Raw genomic sequence first — 20,989 nt, forward strand, 5'->3', positions numbered from 1 at the left:
AGCACTTGTGAAGGTGCAAATTCTGCTTGGCAGGGGCAGTGCTTCTGGGAACAGTGCCAGAGGCCCCAAACACCACCCATGCTGTTCAAAAGAAGTGGCAGACAGTAAAATATAAAGCTAAACTACCCCTTCCTCAGGTTTCCAACTTGCTGGCCACCTAACTTCTTCTACAGAAGGGAGATCTGACTTGCCCTTTTACACGACACCACTGAGACCCCAGCAGAACTCCTTGTGGAGTTCTCAGGAGAAGCCAAATTATAACAGGGTAGATACTGGCTGGGCGTTTTCCAAGATTTGTCTTCTATTTTGTAGATAAGAGCATTTTCTTCTTGTTTTCTCAACTCTGCAACAAAGCCATTTACAAATGCAAAGTGAATGAAGTTAATACATCATTTATATTAATAATACAATGAGGATTCAGTGGGCTAATGGGAGATCAAACGATGTGGAAGACTGCATACTCCTCTGTAGCTCCCATTCCCTCTCGCTGAGCTGTTAGTGAGTTATCAAGACCAGCAACATTGGTTGGGTACATTCTCACGTGTATCGCTCCCTTTCTCTTAAAGGAGATTAATTTGTTTTTATTCATTCAATCAACAAATATTTACTGAATGTCTTCTGTTTTTTCTGCACTGGGAAAGCCACAGGGAGCAAAACAGAATTGGTATCTGACCTCATGAAATTTATAGTCTGTGTGTGAAGAGACGTCAGAGAAGTAAAAAATTAATCATTGAATGTAAGCCTGAAAATAAGAAAAATGAGGAAACGAAGTACTAGTTACATATATAAATGTTACTTACATCTTGAACAGTCAAACAAGTTTTATTAAACATCATCTCATGTTCTGAATGTTTTCAATAGGAAGGGTACAATGTTTCCATGCATAAGAAGCATATGCTGTTAAATAATTTCTATTGTATTTTAACTGTGTATTAAAATACCTATTTCCTGCCAGAAGCAGTGGCTCCTGCCTGTAATCCCAGCACTTTGGGGGGCCAAAGTGGGAGGATTGCTCAAGACCAGCCTGGACAACATAGTGAGACCATGTCTTTACAAAACATAGAAAAATTAGCTAGGCATGATAGCGCATGCCTCTAGTCCCAGTTACCAGGGAGGCTGAGGTGTGAGGATTGCTTGAACCCAGGAAGTGGAAGCTGCAGTGAGATGTGACTGTGCCACTGCACTCCAGCTTGGTAGATAGAGTTTTGTATGAGACCCCGTTTCAAAACAAAATAAAACAAGCCATTCCTACTTACTGAGCATACATTATATATACATCACTCCATCATACTTTATCACATGTAATCCATACTCCCATTTTAAAAAAGTAGCTATTTACTGATAAAGACACTGAGAATCACAGTGGCAAAAGGAATATGAATCTGATCACAGAGCCTGTACATTAGAGCAGAGATTAAATTAAGGTGATATTTAGTTCCAAGCTTCTTGCTATTTCCAACATTACTGATTGCCTCTCAACTGCCAAACTCTTAATAATAAGTGGAAAACGCTACTTCATTATTGACGTTGCCAGTTAAATGCTCAACAAATAAGTAGCTCTGAATCTGCAATATGAAGTCTCCTCAGGTGTGTCCAGATATAAATGATGGACACACAAGTCTCTACCACCTTTACAGATAACAAAAGGCATAGATACCTACAGAATAAGTATGCTTAGCAACCTATGGGTAAACCTGAGAGGAGAATTTGCTTTCCTTTACTGAAAGAGGGGGAGAAGGCAGCTGAGAGAAGAGCTTCTGAAGAGGGGGAGCTGCATGGTTATCCTTCTGTTGTTTTGTTCTGAAAATATAGGTTTGTACTCTGATCACTTTGGTTACTTCCTGGGGAGGTTTTCTCAGTTTTCAAAGAAATAAGAAGAAATATAGTGATTTAAAGGGGAAAAGGTTATTATATGGAGCCACAGAGTGTGACATGTATTCCCGTTCCTGCAAATTTCTTTATCAAAGAAATATACTTTGAGATTGATGTTATAATAATAAATCCTGACTTTCTTAATATTTCTAAAAACAAAGATGACCACTAGCTCCAAAGTACCAAAGTAGAATTAAGGTTATAACTATGGCAGCAAGTTACTGTCATTAAAAAGTACTGTTGTTCTAAGTTTCTGGCTGGATAAAAGACTATCCTAAAGGATGATAAAGGTGAAATTGCTTATTTTTTTTCTTCTAACATGGAAAATATCTCAGCTAATTTTTATTATAAACAGAATATGACAAGAAGTTCAACAAAGAAGTAGAATTTTAGCTTTCCTAAACCCTCTGTGAATCTTTAACACTCCAGAAACTTAGTTTCTATACTGCCTTACCTCAAAATGTAAATCTCAGTAATTTATTTGTCTTTAATTTTTAAAAAAATATTTGCTAGTAGACACTTTGACCTTAATATAAGAGGATTCTTGGTAGTTTAAAAACATAACCACCAATATTAATAGTTTTCTTCAGCTACTAAAAATCCACATTGGAACAGTATAACAAAGGAATGAATTTTATAATTTTCAGCATGATTCCATATTGTCAAGATGACTGAAATTCAACAGTGCACAATCATGTTGCTTGTTGTTACTGTTGGTGATTATTGTTCCCGTGAAGCACAGCCTGGAATCTTGAGATGCACAGTGGCCGTACCTTGCTCATGTTTATCCAATTTATCCAGTCATCTGTCTTACGCTTTCATCAACAGCATAACAATTTTAGCCTTCATATTGGATAGAAATTGGCAAACAGCAATGAGGGACTACCACATATAAAACCCATCACAACCATCTTTTGTATATTCTGATTTCCATTGAGAAACAGAAAGAAATATGATCCAATGTTTCAGAAATAATGCATTAATACAGGCAGTGGGCAGAAATCTATCTTCATTTGTTCCTGATATATTTTTCCACATACTTCACAGTTAGAAAAAAAATCCAGAATATTACAAAAAGATGTCTTTACTTTCACAGTGACATCCTAATTTTTTTTCAGTTTAGTGTGGTTTATTAATTAATGGTGGATGTAAAAATTTTGCCATCAGCAACTATAGTATGGAGATGCAATTAAATATACCTTCCATGAAAATTCTATTTAATATAAATTTTGAACTATTTTTAATATATTATTTTCTAAGTTTCAGGAAAACATTGGAGATTAATAATATATATCCTCCTATTTGTATAAAATAACTAAAACAAATTTAAATATGGACAATGCTTTATTTAGTTCCTGAAACAGTTAAACATATTACATATATACCTCTGAAAAGTATAGCTTGGTTATTGGGTGCCTTTGTAAATGAAGAAGAAAAGAAGAAAAAAGATTTGAATCAAATGTGTATAGCTTTTTGCATCCTGATATTCTTATAAATATTTTTCATGGTCACTAAACATTCTTTGAAGATGTGATTTATAATGGTTACAGGGCATTGCATTTAATGTATGTATTGTAATTTATTCAGTTTATCTTTTATTATTGAGTTTTGTTATTTTTTCTGTTATAAATAAAGTTGCAATGACTATTCTTGGACATAAATCTTAGTTTGCATCTCCAAATTCATTCCATATGATTACTCTCCAGACATAGAATTGCCAGACCAAGGTATGCAGACATTTTTAAGGATCTTGATTCATATTGGCAACATATCCTTTCAAAATACTCCAATTCTTGCCTGTAGCATTTGAGAGCATCTGCTTTACCCAAACAACACTAGATATTACTCTCATTTATTTCTTATTTTTTTTTTAAAAGGGGAAGTCATATTTCATTTTAATTTATTAGAATGAAATACAATTGAACCTTACTGGATATATTGAATGACTAGTTACATATTTTTATACGTCATCTGTTCCTGTATTTATATGTAATCTTAGTGACGTGTTTGTATATTTTTGTAGAAGCTTTTTGTTAATTAGGATTTTGTCCACTAATTTGCAATGAGTGTTATCATACTTTTCTAATTTGTAATTTTCTTTTAATGTTATTCTTGTTTCAACTATTTCATTTTTATGTTGTTAAAATATTCTGCTTTTGCCTTGAGTGGTCTGCCTTCGCTTTGATGCCTAAGTTCTTCACCCTGAGATCAGACCATACTCATCTATATTTTCTTCTTGGTGTCTTATGATTTTTTTCTTTCTTAAATATTAAGCTTGTTCAACCATTTAATTGTGTAGATGGTTAAACTATGCTGTTGCTTGGTAGAAGTAAGAGCATAACTTCATTTTCCCCCAAAAAGTTGAATATATTATTTAATAGCTATATTCTTTTCCAAGTGCTTTCATGTGCCATCCTTCTTATGTGCTATATTATCATTTTTTGTAGTGTTTTCTGTTTCTTGGAACTCCAGTTGGTTTTATTTTTTTGTCAATATCATCATCCTTTATTAGCTAAAATAGTTTTAGAACACATTTTTAGATTTATTGAAAGTCTTCTCCTACAACTCTTCTTTTCCCTACTTGTCTTGAACTTTGACATTATACACTTAAGAAAAATTTAGTTAAAAACATACTTTTGACATTTGAATTCAAATCCTAGACTTTGGTTTCTTCATCCAGTGTTCCATCTTAGACTGTCCTTGCTTGAAGTTTTTAAAATTTGTGTCCTTATACAGTATTTTCAAATTCTCACACTTCTTTTGTCCCATCAGGGCAGTAAGTCAGAGTAAAAGGGACACTAAAATCATAGACTCAATGTAAGGTAGAGACATGAGAGAAAATGCATAATATTTTTCTTTCCCCTCCCCCCATAGCATTTATGCCATTCAACATAGAGTTCCCAGATCCACCCTCCACCCCCACACGAATTAGGACAAAATTCACTTGGTCCAAGTTGTGTAGATACAGAAAAGATGCGTGTAAACAGATACATACAAATTTCAAGTGGACAGGGGGATTCATTTTCACAGGTTTTTAAAATATCTATAGATCTCTTTGCAAGCTTCAGAGGCTGTATAAAGCTGCAATACAACCACCTTTCTGAGCAAACTTGTGTGTAAATACAGTTTATTTCACTTGAAGCCTGTCCCAGTGACTGATGGAAATTGTAGTAAAACTTCCACCTGGGTTGTCAACTACGGGAAACTTTCTTATTTATTTTTATTTGTCACAGCAGGTTAAGCTCACAAAGTCCAGGTGTTACATGGCTTTAAATCTGGACACAGGCACAGGAATAGTCTGTTGAAGGTAGTTTATTTAGGATTCCTAAATGTGAAGGGACTTAACAAAATGGATTTTATCCAGCTCTGTGGGTCGGGGTGTAAATGCAATGTACAATGACCAGAAATAGAACACAAAAGTAGTGCCAATAGAACAAAATTCTGTGGCACGTTCTATGATAATTCAACATATATTTTCTGAACATGATGGGAAAGAAGAGAGCATGAAGACAGAGAAGCAGCAGGTTTTCTGGTAATTTACCTATTTTTTTCCAACATAGCTAGAAGTGGTTATTCCTCTTGTCAATTTTTCTGGTTTTGTGTGAACTACCATGACTGCTATTACCAACAAATAAGGTTTTATTTTCTAAGTGTTTAAATAAAATGTTTTATAGATTTTAGTCTTTTATCATTTTATCTTTATTTCACTTCATTTTTTAAACCTCATTCCCAAGGTTCTAATATATACATTTACTTAGAAAAAACACTGCCTGCATGATTATTTTATTTCATTTTAAAAATTGTTTTCTTTTCAAATGACTTTGCACAAACTAACCAGTGCAAAATATATAATATATGTAATTAGCCTGTCATACTGACTATATTTTATTTGTTTCCTTCCTAAAGCAATCGAAAATAAAATTTTCTTCCTATCTTTGTCTACATTCTAGCAGATTACCATATCATCCATCCAAATGTTTCTACTTGTGAGTATACAACTAATTTGGATCCAATTAATGCACAAGTAATTAAAGTTGATTCTTGTATGTTATTCTAATTTTCCTCACACGGTGCTTGTGTTTCAATACTTAGGTATTTCATAAGCTGTCAGCTCATGAAACATTCCAGTTATAAGAGACTTTAGTTGACTCTCATAGGATGTATATAAGTACATGTATCAAATTGACCCATCTGGATAACACAAAATTCCTGGACAAGACCGTTTGAACTGAGCCACTTGCGTGGTCTGCTGTAATAGTTTACTCTGTCCTGTTTTACATTTATATTTGACATTTGCTTTCTACTTCCTGTACATCAATACAAGAATTCAAGATCTTTTTCCAAGTTACCACTTAGGTTAGGTCTACACTTACCAAACTATAATCTATCTATCCAAAATTGCAAGGGTTAAAAGAGAGAGTTAAAATTCTTACTTGATTCCACTGTAAAGCTAATTAATTAATCATAAGGTAGTTATTCCTTTTTTCAAAATATTTTGGCCCAATTACATTATTTTGTTTCAAATAAGACATTTGATATTGAGGTAAGAATTGGCAGAAAAATCCTATATAAGAAAACTTGAAATTCAAGATGTAATTATGTTTTGTAGTTCTTATCCCAAAAATCTTCAGACAGTTTTAAAAAGGGAAAAGAAAGGAAGAATTCAACAACTCTGTAAAAAATAGAGTCAAAAGTCATGAGAAAATAACTATTTTATCTGACAAGTTGCCACTATAAAAATTCTATAACTGACTACCCCCTTGTTTCTTTTAAAACTGTATTTTATTTTCATCTTAAACTATTTACAAGTTCATAACAAAATGTGAGACAAATAACTATCTGAAATTATGTTTCAAATGAAGAATGAATAGTACCTTGTATTCTGCAAAATATTTCTTCTCATCTATACTTTCCTCACTTCTATTTTATAATCAGCAAATTATGTTGGAAAATTGGAATAATTAGGGATATCTGTTTTCTTCCATAACTGCTATTCATTACCTGTATGGTGTTGAAGATATCATTTACTCTTCCTATCTTTCAGTTTTCTCTCATAATAGTAATACCTACCTCTCATATCTCACATGATTGTGTCATAATATAGATATGATGAAAGCAATATACCTGGAAACCACAATATGGCTATAAGATAAATGTCACTTAATCTTTGAGTTAAATTTGTTGTTGTTTTGTTCTTGATATATTTTTTATTTTCAATGTATACTTTGTGGAATTCCTGAATTCTTGTATTGATGTCCATATAGGTGACACAATCACATAGGAAAGTTTCAGTTATTTTCTGATTGGCACATATCTAATTTTGTATTTCATAGCCTTTTTGGCTTTGCACCTTTCTTAAAGTGCTTTGTAGTATGCATAATTAAAAATAATTGAATCAAAAGCTTATTTAAGTTTGAAAATGTTTTGGATGTTTTACGATACCTTCTTAGCTGGGAAATGTAACTAATCTGAGTACTTCATGAAAGCCGTGGTATGGAATTCAAGTCCCAGACTTTTTCTATCCTTCCCCAAGCCCTACCTCACCCCCACCCTCAACACGTCTCTGGATGGAACAGAAAGTCACATTGGCCACTCACGTTGCTAAATCATCTATCATTTCCTTGGCAAGTTAAATTGGCCAATGCATACAACGAATTGAAGGGAAGGCAGTTTTTTCTCTTTGAAGCCCCAGGCATTTTGTTTCCAAATAAACTGACTGAATTAGTGAGTCCCCATGTAATTTATGATTTTTCATTTACTTGACTTATTTCCACGATGATTGGAGATTAGTCCATTTTAAAGAAGACAAGAGAAATTGGGTTTAAGAAACATTAAAACTGACCAAAAAAGCATACCAAGATCAAGTGGTTCAAAGTTATGGTGACAGATGGTCCTTGATTCATACTCCACTCAAGAAAGAGAAAAACACATTTTGTTTTGTTTATTTTTGCTAAAGCCTGTGTGTAAAGAATTTTTATTTTTATTTTAAGTTTATAGGGATTTAAATATGAGTTTTAGATGAATTCTAAACTCACAGCCAAACCCTTGGTTATATGGAGTTTATAGTTTAAAATGTGAAAAACTCTGTTTATAGTTGGAGCTGTGCCTGCTGGAGGATTAAGGTCTGAAGGCCATAGTGACGTCACTGGATTAGAGTTAGGAAGATACATTTTGGTAGGACTAAAACTAATGCCAAATTCGTGACTCCAAAATTTATTATTGAACTCTAGACTGCCTACAACTTCATGACTCCAAAATTTATGTTTGAACTCACAACTTTCCAGCTTATAGATTTAAGTGCATGCATGAATAAATAAAGATTCTTGAATCTCGAAGTAAGTTCAGGGAAAATCAATGTGCAGTTTAGTACTTAAAATAGCGATCTAGGTAAAGCCGATGCAGTGACACTGTGTCTTGGCTGTGTGTGGGTGAGAAGACTGTACCACTTGAGATACCATTTAACTGATAATGTCTATAAAATTATAAAAGAATAGGCACTCGTTACGTTATTGGTCATCTGATCTTTCTGACATTTTGTTAGAATTTATTTTCTTAAAAACAAACAAGCCCATTCAAAAGTGGGCAAAGGATATGAACAGACACTTCACGAAAGAAGATATACATGAGGCCAACAAACATATGAAAAAATACTCATTATCATTGGTCATTAGAGAAATGCAAATCAAAACTACATTGAGATACCATCTCACGCCAGTTAGAATGGCGATCATTAAAAAATCTGGAGACAACAGATGTTGGAGAGGATGTGGAGAAATAGGAGCACTTTTACACTGTTGGTGGGAGTGCAAATTAGTTCAACTATTGTGGAAGACAGTGTGGCGATTCCTCAATGACCTAAAAATAGAAATCCCATTTGACTCAGCAATCCCATTACTGAGTATATATCCAAAGGATTATAAATCATTCTACTATAAGGACACATGCACACGAATGTTCATTGCAGCACTGTTTACAATAGCAAAGACCTGGAACCAACCCAAATGCCCATCGATGATTGATTAGACAGGGAAAATTTTTGTGGCACATATGCACCATGGAATACTATGTGCCATAAAAAATGATGAGTTCATGTCCTTCATAGGGACATGGATGAACCTGGAAGCCATCATTCTCAGCAAACTGACACAAGAGCAGAAAATCAAACACCACATGTTCTCACTCACAGGCGGGTGTTGAACAATGAGAACACATGGACACAGGGAGGGGAGCACTACACACTGGGGTCTGTTGGGAGGAAATAGGGGAGGGACAGCGGGGGATGGGTAGTTGGGGGTGGCGATGGCATGGGGAGAAATGCCAGACATAGGTGAGGGGGAGGAAGGCAGCAAATCACACTGCCATATGTATACCTATGCAACAATCTTGCATGTTCTTCACATGTACCCCAAAACCTAAAATGCAATAAAAAAATCTTAAAAAAAGAATTAATTTTCTTAACTTTGGTCTCTTTTTGTCTATCTCAAGGGATAGTGGTAAGACTACCCCCGGCTTGAAAAAAATTCCAAAATCGAATTAAGATATTCCTTGACCTTTACTCAAGAATTATGGTTTTTTGATTTTTTTTAAAAAAAATTAAAATTCTAAGTCAGATTCTGGGATAATACGAAATACCTGGACGAAAAAAGTCACCCATCCAGATGTTTTATCTATATAATAACAAATAGCTCTAGACTGGCCTTCAAGGCTGTTTACCACCTTCACCCAGCTTACATGTTTCCTTGTGCTCCCAATAATAATCTCATAGCTCAGCAGATCTGGAAGGTTTATTCTTCTGTCACCTTGATTTCTTAGTTCTATTTCCTTTGCACCAGACTATCTTCATTTATTGCTTCCCACCAGCACAGATGACTTCTTTCCTCATTCTTTGATCTGACGTATAGCATTCCTGAGGTATATGTGACATGCCTCCTTCCATAATGAGGATGTGTTTATCATAGACCTCTCCCAGAGATCATGGGCCACTGTGTTTTCTACAATCTTGTGGTACACCCTATATTTAGCATATAAAATATGTTCAATAAATATTTATAAAAATATTACATGTAATTAATGATCTACAAAATGTTGGTTGATTGGTTTATTATTGTATCTATTTATTTCTTCTGGGAATAAACCATTTCAGGTCTTATCCATTCCTTTTTTAGTGTATCTTTAAAATACTAACAGGCAAATTCATATCTATATTTAAAGTATATAATATAAACAAATACTATATTTGGCAAGTTTAAAAATTGAGGTATCAATAGAAAAAGAATTCAAAGTTTTTGATTTAATAAAGTTGATAGATTTATTATTGTATTATCACCACAGTTTTATAAATGTCTTAGTCTGTCGTGGCTGCTATAACAAAATGCCATAAACTGGCTGGTTTACAAACAACAAAAATTTATTTCTCAAATAAATACAAAATTATTTAGTTCTGAAGGCTGGGGAATCCAAAATAAAGAGGGTTGCAGATTCAGTGTCTGCTGAGGGCCCACTTCTTCATAGTTCATAGAGTGTCTTCTTGTTGTGTTCCCATGGTGAAAAGGAGTGAGAGTTCTCTCTAGGGTCCCTTTTATAAGGGCACTAATATCATTTCAGGTGACCTAATTATCTCTCAAAGGCTCTACTTTCTAATATCATCACCTTTGGGATTGGGATTTCACTATATGAATTTTGAGGGAATCTGAACACTCAAGGCTATCACAATAAGCCAGAGAACAAGTTACAAATTTGTAAAATGAGAAGGAAAATGGTTACTACATCCTTTAGTCATTTCCAGTCATTACAGCTTAAAAAATGTAGAGATGATCAAAGAAATTGTTTGTGCTACTAGTTCATAAAGTGCAGTATGAAGGTATATGTTTTAGAATGGGCTTTGTGTGTTCAAAAAATTTATTTCTGATACGTTAGAATATTTTTTACATTTTATTTTCTCAGCTGAACCTAATTTGTCTTAATTCATAAATGTTATGTCCCAAAATGGATCGTCTATCTTCCAAAAATCTATTTTCCATTTTTAATACTCCTTCGGCCTCTCTTGCAGCCCCTGGCCAAAGGCAGGATGTGTTAGACCTTACTCAACTGATTAGAAATGACCCTACAACAAACCACACAACACGGAGCCTCCCATTTATTCTGCACATGGCATCTCTCATCTCTAGGCAAGCCTGTTTCTTCTCTGACAGTCATCGTTCCCTGATGACTTTCTCAAGCCGGGCATTTCAGTTTACTTTTATCTAATAGAAAGATCACAAGTGTCTCATTTTCTGAGTCATGCGTGTGCATCACCAGTTCGTCATTTCACCTGGGAGTAGAGAGACACTATGGACTTAAAGGCCTTTGTTTCTTTCAGCCACATATCCTTGGGCAAGTTATTTAATCTTTTGGTAGCTCAGCTTTCTTGCTCTCATTTGTCATATGTGGCTGATAGTACAATTGTCATGAGAATTAAATAAGTGAATACATATAAGGGGCTTAGAATTCTGCTCTGTGTTTGCCAAGTGCTTAATTAGCTTTAGCAATTCTTAAAAGTGATTAGCTTGCTCAAAGATGTCTTAGTGAGATGTAGCCCATTGTTATAATCATCCTCACAGGCCAAATGAGAAGAATCCAAGGGTCTACACTTAAGAAGTAAATGGGGGACAAGAAAAAAATCATTAACATTAAAATTTTAATATGAAGTCATACTTTAATAGTTATTTTTCCTGAGTTGGGAGAGTAGTCACCTACATATAATGAGGGATGTTTCATTATGTTCTTCCACAGGTAATAAACTGTGGAAACTTATAAGGCATATTTTATTAAGTTTTCTTTTATCTAAATTATTTGTGTAATAGTAGTTTAAATATTGTGTCTATCTCCCTGTATTGTAAGATGAATCTTTATACTTTCAACCATAATGTGTTTATTATAGACAAAGCTCCAGTTTGCAGGACTTTTGCCCCTTGGACCACTTACCTTACAGTTTCCATTGCATCCATTCATTTATTCCAGGGAACGTCATGTACCAACCATTTCGGTGGAACATTGGAAGATAATGTGCTCTTTGCAAAGTCTACCTTTGAGTGATTTACCTTTGAGTACTTTGGTTCAAGATACTCTTGCAGAGGATACTTTGCCTGCAGTTTTTGTTGTTGTTTAGGTGCATCCACTTAAATTTTTAATAAAGCACTGATGATGTTACCACTTTATTTTCAGGTTCACATTCCGTGATAACTAATGGCAGGTTATCACTCAAGTCCTTTGGAGAGACACAAAACTAATTCTTTAATGTGTAATTACTGGCACTGTCTCTCCTCCTTTCTACCTTTAACTTCATCTTTCCCTTTCTCTTCCTTTTTTCAGCTTCTATTCCTCCTCCTCTGCCCCTCATTTTTTCTGTAGTTGCATCTTTGTTTTTATTTGTTGTTTGTTTAAACATCTATGTTCCTAACACAATACAGCATATTTTATTTTTACTTTCTTATTTAATTCTTATATTTTAATCCTGCTTTTTGGCCATGCTATATTTTCAGGTGCCACTTGCAAAAGGTCTGATTATAAATTATTAATGTCATACAGAACTATATTTTAGACATTTTTTATAGAAATTGTGGTAATATTTTCAGCAACTATGTTCTCTGATAAATCATTACTTGCTAATTGCTTCAGTTTATAACTGTCTTGGATTTCATTTTCATCATATTATTGCAGATGTCACTGTGGGACCGTAAAGTTGTACAGCATATTATGTTTGGGTAGGACTTGAGAGAGAGCCATTATTTTTCCAACAAAACATTTATTCTAGGTTCTTAGTTGAATTTTAGGTTCCATTTTAAGGGCTACTATACATCCCAAGGAAATTGATTAGGTTCAATTGATTCTTCTTTTATTGCTGCATTAAAAGTTATTGAATGTGTAAGACATTAATTAGAGAGAGAATCTAGAGTCTTTCATTACAAGTTTAGCATTTGCAATACGTTACTGGGGATTATCATGTCATTTGAAGATACTCAGGTTGTCAGCATTAACTCATTTACCATGAGTTAGTGTTTCTCAATTTGTGGAGGTACCGCTTTTAGGAAACATTCCTTAAAATTACTGGGACTTTGAATGACATTTAAAGGATAAGAATGTAGGATACTAAAAGTCCTGTAATACATGGGCCCACTACACAAATGATGAATTATTTGGAACAAAATGCCAATAGAATCTTTATTAAATACTGAGGATCATTAATCCAATGTTGCTGGGATATAGATGTATAAAAAATCCTGAAAAAGCACTGTATTTGTTGTTAATTTATTGAATACATTGGTTCTGGGAGAAACAACCAGAAACCAATTTTACTTATTTTCTTCCACTGCTCATTCAAATCAGTTCCACAACTTATTTTTCCCCATACCTGAGATGACTCTCAGGCTTGATTCCTTAACGTCTAGATACTTTCTGAAAATAAAAACACTGGTCCAATTAAGAGAAATTTCAAAATCCCAAACTCTTACCCAATTTAAATTTCTCCTTTGCAGCAGCTAGGTTTGACTCAGCTGGGAAGACTGCAGTGGGTAAAGAGGATGTGATTGATTGCTTTTCTTTTTTCACCCCCTCGCTAACTGCATTGTGCAGATGTGATCAGGCATGGGTGTCCTGTGCTGGTAGAGAGTATCAGTACTGGTATTCTGTCTGGGAATCTGACTGTGGCTCTCCTTATGCTAAACATCTCTTCTCTGGCCAGCTATTTAAGAGATTCCATCTGCCTCTTGGTTTCCTGTAAGCCATCCATTTATTAAATCATACTGGTCTTCTAAAGTGATTTTATTGGGCGACGTAACTCTTAGTGCATGCCACACTGGTTTATTGCTACAGGATCCACACATAGTCCATAAACATCCATGGTGCACTGCAGTGTGAAAGTTGTTACTCCCCAGTGCGATCCTTTCTCTGCTGCTGCCGACTTCGGCCATGCTTTCACCTTTGCACTTCTTTTCTCCTACACTAGCCAAGACCAGAATGATTGTCTTAAAGCCCTCTCTCTCATCTGACTTCCCTTCTGGGATGCTTACAATATTGACACTCTTCTTCAAATACTCTGTGGTTAATGCTGACTTTAGGGATGACTTGTGGAGAAACGCTTGTGGCATTTAATTACAGGATAGAGTATGTATGATCTAGCTTTAGGGCTCCTAGCCCACAGTTGAAGGGCAAGTTTCATTCCCAGGGAGAATATACAATAAAGGAAAAAGTTATTTATTTGACAGATGGTTCTCTCTCTTTCTCTCTCTTTTATTATTTATTTATTTATTTATTTATGAGACAGAGACTTAGTCTCTTTCCCAGGCTGGAGTGCTGGAGTACAGTGGCATAATCTCAGCTCTTGGCTCACTGCAATCTCCACCTCCTGGTTCTAGAAATTCTCTTCCCTCAACCTCCCAAGTAGCTGGGATTACAGGTGCTCACCACCACCCCAGGCTAATGTCGGCCAGCTTGGTTGAACTCCTGATCTCAGGTGATCCTCCCACCTTAGCCTCCCAAAATGCTGGGATTATAGGCCTGAGCCAACACACCCAGCCTGGTGCTCTTTTTTTTATAGATCAGACAGATGGCTAAGGGTTGGAGGCTCTAGGTATGAGTCAAGAGAGCCAATTCAGGGGAATGCTGGGAAGATGGCTGCCTAAGAACAGCTCAGAACTTCAGCTCCCAGTGAAAGCGCAGCAGGTGAGTGGATGCCGCATTTCGAGATGAATTTTTATTGCCCACAGACCAGGAGATACCCAGGCACAGGGGTCGCCAGCGCCGCAGTCCTGGCTGGTGCGGCTGTTTTGGCCCCCATGGGGCTGATTGGGCCTGCGCAGCTGCTGTGACCACGCCCTGTTGCTGCAGTTCTACGTACAAAAGCCACTGGTCTGGGAGCCCTCTTAGCTGGTGATCGGAGCCCTGAGACGGCAGTTTCCCATTCATCTGAAATAGCGAGCCAGGCCAGGAGATTCCTAGGCAAAAAATCCACCAGGAGCCACCTCTGCTGTTTGAGCCGACTCAGTGAGATCCCGGCGCCTTTTCAACAAGCGACTGGAACCCGGGGTCGTTCAACTTAAAAGAAAAGACTCTGAGTCAGGGAGCCAGGTGATCAGGCTCGGTTGGTCCCAGCCCCCCACCCCCAACAACAACGAAAACAAAAACAGTAATTGGAAACCCTCTGGGTTGAGGCCTTCAAACCAAGCACAGCTGAACCCTGGACGGTCTGGCTCCGTGGGGGTGGGGCGTTCACCATTACTGAGACTCTCCATCACTACGGAGGTGGGCCACCGTCGCCGAGGCAAACCGCCGTTGCCAAGGCAACCTGCAACAACAGAGAGAGTCCACCATAACAGAGGCGGGGCCACCTTGCTGAGACAGTTCTAACTACACCCATATAAACAGGACTGCAGTGAAGAGCACAGGGAAGCTGGGCGGAACCCATAGCAGCTCAGCAAAGCCTCTGCAGGCAGGCAGTGGCTAGGCTTGCTGCTATCTGGGTGGGTCAGACCTGAAAGAAAAATCAAAAAAGGCAGTAGCGCAACGGAAACTCATAAAGCCCCAACTCCCCGGGACAGAGCACCTGGGAACAAAAAGTGCTTTATGAGTTCAGCTGCAGCAGACCTAAACGTACCTGCCCAGCAGCTCTGAATGAACAATGGAGCTCACAGCTCAGGACTTAAGCCCCAATAAAAGATAGACTGACTCCTCAAGTAGCTCCCTGACCCCCATAGATCCAAAGACTCACCTCATAAAGGAGAACGGACTGACAGTAGGCTAGCATCTTCTGGGACAAAGATAGCAGAAGAGGAAACTGGCAGCAACACTTACTGTTCTGCAGCTGCTGCAGGTGATCCCGAGGCAAGCAGGGCCCGGAGAGGACCTCAGCAGTCCTACAGCAGAGGGGCCAGACTGTTAGAAGGAAAGCTTAAAAAAAAAAAAAAGAAGTAACTTCAGCATCCACAAACTAGAAGCTCACTCAGAGACCCAATCTGAAAGACAGTAATTACAAAGACAACAGGTGGATAAACCCACAAAAATGGGAAGAAACCTGTGCAAAAAGGATGAAAACTCCCAAAACCAGAACACCTCTCCTCCTAAAAGGGATCACAACTCCTCATCAGCAAGGGAACCAGAATGGATGGAGAAGGAGGGTGATGAAATGACAGAATCAGACTTCAGAAGGTGGGTAGTAAGAAACTACAGTGAGCTAAAAGAACATGTTCTAACCCAAAGCAAAGAAACTAGGAACCTTGAAAAAAGATCGGATGAAATGTTAACGAGAATGGATACCATAGAGAGGAATATAAGTGAATTGATGGAGCTGAAAAACACAACACGAGAACTTCGTGAAGCATGCACAAGCTTCAACAGCTGAATTGAGCAAGCAGAAGAAAGGATATCAGAAGTCGAAGATCAACTCAATGAAATAAAAAGAGAAGGGAAGAACAGAGAAAAAAGCACAAAAAGGAATGAACAAAATCTTCAAGAAATGTGGGACTATGTGAAAAGACCTAATCCACGTCTGATAGGTGTACCTGAATGTGACGAAGAGAATGAATCCAAGCTGGAAAATACTCTTCAGGACATTATCCAGGAAAACTTCCCCAACCTAGCAAGGCAGACCAATATTCAAATCCAGGAAATACAGAGAACACCACAAAGATATTCCTCAAGAAGAGCAACCCCAAAGCACATAATCACCAGGTCAGATTCACCAGGGTTGAAATGAAAGAGAAAATGCTAAGGGCAGCCAGAGAGAAAGGTCAGACTACCCACAAAGGGAAACCTATTAGACTCACAGCAGATCTCTCAGCAGAAACCCTACAAGCCAGAAGAGATTGGGGACCAATATTCAACATCCTTAAAGAAAAGAACTTTCAACCCAGAATCTCCTATCCAGCCAAACTAAGCTTCATAAGTGAAGGAAAAATTAACTGCTTTGTGAACAAGCAAAAACTCAGAGATTTCATCACCACCAAACCTGCTCTACAAGAACTCCTGAAAGAGGCTCTACACATATAAAGGAACAACCAGTACTAGCCACTCCAAAAACACACCAAATGGTAAAAGAGTATCAACACAATCAAGAATCTGCATCAACTAACCAACAAAACAGCCAGGTAGCATCAAAATGACAGCATCAAATTCACACATAACAATACTATCCCTAAATGTAAATGGACTGAATGCCTCAATCAAAAGACACAGACTGGCAAATTGGATAAAAAGCCAAAACCCATCAGTGTGCTGTATCCAGGAAACCCATCTTACATGCAAGGATACACAAAGGCTCAAAATAAAGGGATGGAGGAAGATCTACCAAATAAATAGAGAGCCAAAAAAAAAAAAAAAAAAAAAAAAAAAGCAGGAGTTGCAATTCTCATCTTAGACTTTAAAGCAACAAAGATCAAAAGAGACAAAGAAGGACATTACATAATGGTAAAAGGATCACTGCAACAAGAAGAGCTAACGATCCTAAATTGATATGCACCCAATACAGGAGCACCCAGATACATAAGGCAAGTTCTTAATGACTTACAAAGAGACTTAGACTCCCAAACAATAATAGTGGGAGACTTTAACACCCCATTGTCAATATTAGACAGATCAACCAGACAGAAAATCAACAAGGATATCCAGGACCTGAACTCAGACCTGGAACAAGCAAACCTAATAGACATTTACAGAACTCTCCACCCCAAATGCACAGAATATACATTCTTCTCAGCACCACATCACACCTACTCTAAAATTGACCACATAATTGGCAATAAATCACTCCTCAGCAAATGCAAAAGAACGGAAATCATAACAAACAGTCTCTCAGACCACAGTTCAATCGAGTTAGAACTCAGAATGCAGAAACTAACTCAGAACCACACAGCTTCATGGAAACTGAACAACTTGCTCTTGAATGTTGACTGGATAAACAATGAAATGAAGGCAGAAATAAAGATGTTCTTCTAAACCAATAAGAACGAAGACACAACATACCAGAATCTCTGGGACACATTTAAAGCAGTCTCTAGAGGAAAATATATAGGAATGAGTGCCCACATGAGAAGAAAGGAGAGATCTAAAATTGACACTCTATCATCAAAATTGAAAGAGCTAGAGGAGCAAGATCAAAAAAACTCAAAACCTAGCAGAAGACAGGAAATAACTAAGATCAGAGCATAACTGAAGGAAATAGAGACAAAAAACTCTTCAAAAAAATCAATATATCCAGGAGCTGGTTTTTTGAAAAGATCAACAAAATAGACAGACCACTAGCCAGATTAACAAAAAAGAAAAGAGAGAATAACCAAATTGATGCAATAAAAAACAATAAAGGGGATATCACCACAGATTCCACAGAAATCCAAACCATCCTCAGAGATTATTACAAACAACTCTATGCACATAAACTAGTAAACCTGGAAGAAATGGATAAATTCCTGGACACCTGCATCCTCCCAAGCCTAAACCCGGAAGAAGCCGAAACCCTGAATAGACCAATAACAAGGTCTGAAGTCGAGGCAGCAATAAAGAGCCTACCACCCAAAAAAAGCCCAAGTCCAGATGGGTTCACAGCCTAATTCTACCAGACATACAAAGAGGAGCTGATACCATTCCTTCTGAAACTAATCCAGACAATCCAAAAAGAGGGAATCCTTCCCAAATCATTTTACGAGACAAACATCATCCTGATACCAAAACCCGGCAGAGACTCAACAAGAAAATTTCAGGCCAATATCCATGATGAACATAGATGCAAAAATCTTCAATAAAGTACTGGCAAACCGATTGCAACAGCATATCAAAATGCTCATCCACCATGATCAAGTAGGATTCATCCCGGGGATACAAGGCTGGTTCACATACGCAAGTCCATAAATGTAATTCACCACATAAACAGAACCAAAGACAAAAAACACATGATTATCTCAATTGATGCAGAGAAGGCCTTTGACAAAATTCAACAGCCCTTTATGCTAAAAACCCTCAATAAACTAGGTATTCATGGAACGTACCTCAAAACAATAAAAGCTATTTACGACAAACCAACAGCCAATATCATACTGAATGGGCAAAAACTGGGAGCATTCCCTTTGAAATCTGGCACTAGACAAGGATGCCCTCTCTCACCACTCCTATTCAATATAGTACTAGCCAGAACAATCAGGCAAGAAAAAGAAATAAAGGGTATCCAAATTGGAAAGGAGGAAATCAAATTGTCTCTATTTGCAGATGACATGATTGTATATCTAGAAGACCCCATCATCTCAGCCCAAAATCTCCTGAAACTGATAAACAACTTCAGCAAGTCTCAGGATACAAAATCAACATGCAAAAATCACAAGCATTCCTATACACCAGTAACAGACTTCAAGAGAGCCAAATCAAGAACGAACTGCCATTCACAATTGCTACAAAGAGAATAAAATACCTAGGAATACAACTAACAAGGAACATAGAGGACCTCTTCAAGGAGAACTACAAACCATTGCTCAATGAAATAAGAGAGGACACAAACAGATGGAGAAACCTTCCATGTTCATGGTTAGGAAGAATCAACATCGTAAAAATGGCCATACTACCCAAAGTTATTTACAGATTCAATGCTATTCCCATCAAGCTACCAATGACCTTCTTCACAGAACTGGAAAAAAACGCCTTAAACTTCATATGGAACCAAAAGAGAGCCTGTATAGCCAAGTCAATTCTAAGCAAAAAGAACAAAGCAGGAGGCATCACACTACCGGACTTCAAACTATACTACAAGGCTACAGTAATCGAAACAGCAAGGTACTGGTACCAAAACAGAGATATAGACCAATGGAACAAAACAGAGACCTCAGAGGAAATACAACATACCCACAACCATCTGATCTTCGATAAACCTGACAAAAACAAGCAATGGGGAAAGGATTCCCTGTTTAATAAATGGTGTTGGGAAAACTGGCTAGCCATGTGCAGAAAGCAGAAACAGGACCCCTTCCTGACACCTTACACCAAAATTAACTCCAGATGGATTAAAGACTTAAACATCAGACCTAACACCATAAAAACCCTAGAAGAAAATCTAGGCAAAAGCATTCAGGACATAGGCATAGGCAAGGACTTCATGACCAAAACGCCAAAAGCAATGGCAGCAAAAGCCAAAATAGACAAATGGGACCTAATCAAACTCCACAGCTTCTGCACGGCAAAAGAAACAGTCGGTAGAGTGAATCGGCAACCAACCGAATGGGAAAAAATTTTTGCAGTCTACCCATCTGACAAGGGGCTGATATCCAGAATCTACAATGAACTAAAACAGATCTACAAGAAAAAAACAAACAAGCCCATTCAAAAATGGGCGAAGGATATGAACAGATACTTTACAAAAGAAGACATACAGGAGGCCAACAAACATATGAAAAAATGCTCATCATCACTGGTCATTAGAGAAATGCAAATCAAAACCACATTGAGATACCATCTCACACCAGTTAGAATGGCGATCATTAAAAAATCGGGAAACAACAGATTCTGGAGAGGGTATGGAGAAATAGGAACACTTTTACACTGTTGGTGGGAAATGTAAATTAATTCAACCATTGTGGAAGAAAGTGTGGTGATTCCTCAAGGACCTAAAAATAGAAATCCCATTTGACCCAGCAATCCCATTACTGGGTATATATCCAAAGGACTATCAATCATTCTACTACAAGGACACGTGCACACAAATGTTCATTGCAGCACTGTTTACAATAGCAAAGACCTGGAACCAACCCAAATGCCCAACGATGATAGACTGGATAGGGAAAATGTGGTACATATATACCATGGAATATTACGCAGCCATCAAAAACGATGAGTTCACGTCCTTTGTAGGGACATGGATGAACCGGGAAACCATCATTCTCAGCAAACTGACACAAGAGCAGAAAATCAAACACCGAATGTTCTCACTCATAGGCAGGTGTTGAACAATGAGAACACATGGACACAGGGAGGGGAGCACTACACACTGGGGTCCATTGGGGGGAAATGGGGGAGGGACGGGGGGTGGGGAGGTGGGAAGAGATAGCATGGGGAGAAATGACAGATACAGGCGAGGGGACGGAAGGCAGAAAACCACACTGCCATGTGT

Source organism: Saimiri boliviensis, chromosome 3 (genome assembly GCF_048565385.1).
Source record: "Saimiri boliviensis isolate mSaiBol1 chromosome 3, mSaiBol1.pri, whole genome shotgun sequence".
NCBI lineage: Eukaryota > Metazoa > Chordata > Mammalia > Primates > Cebidae > Saimiri > Saimiri boliviensis.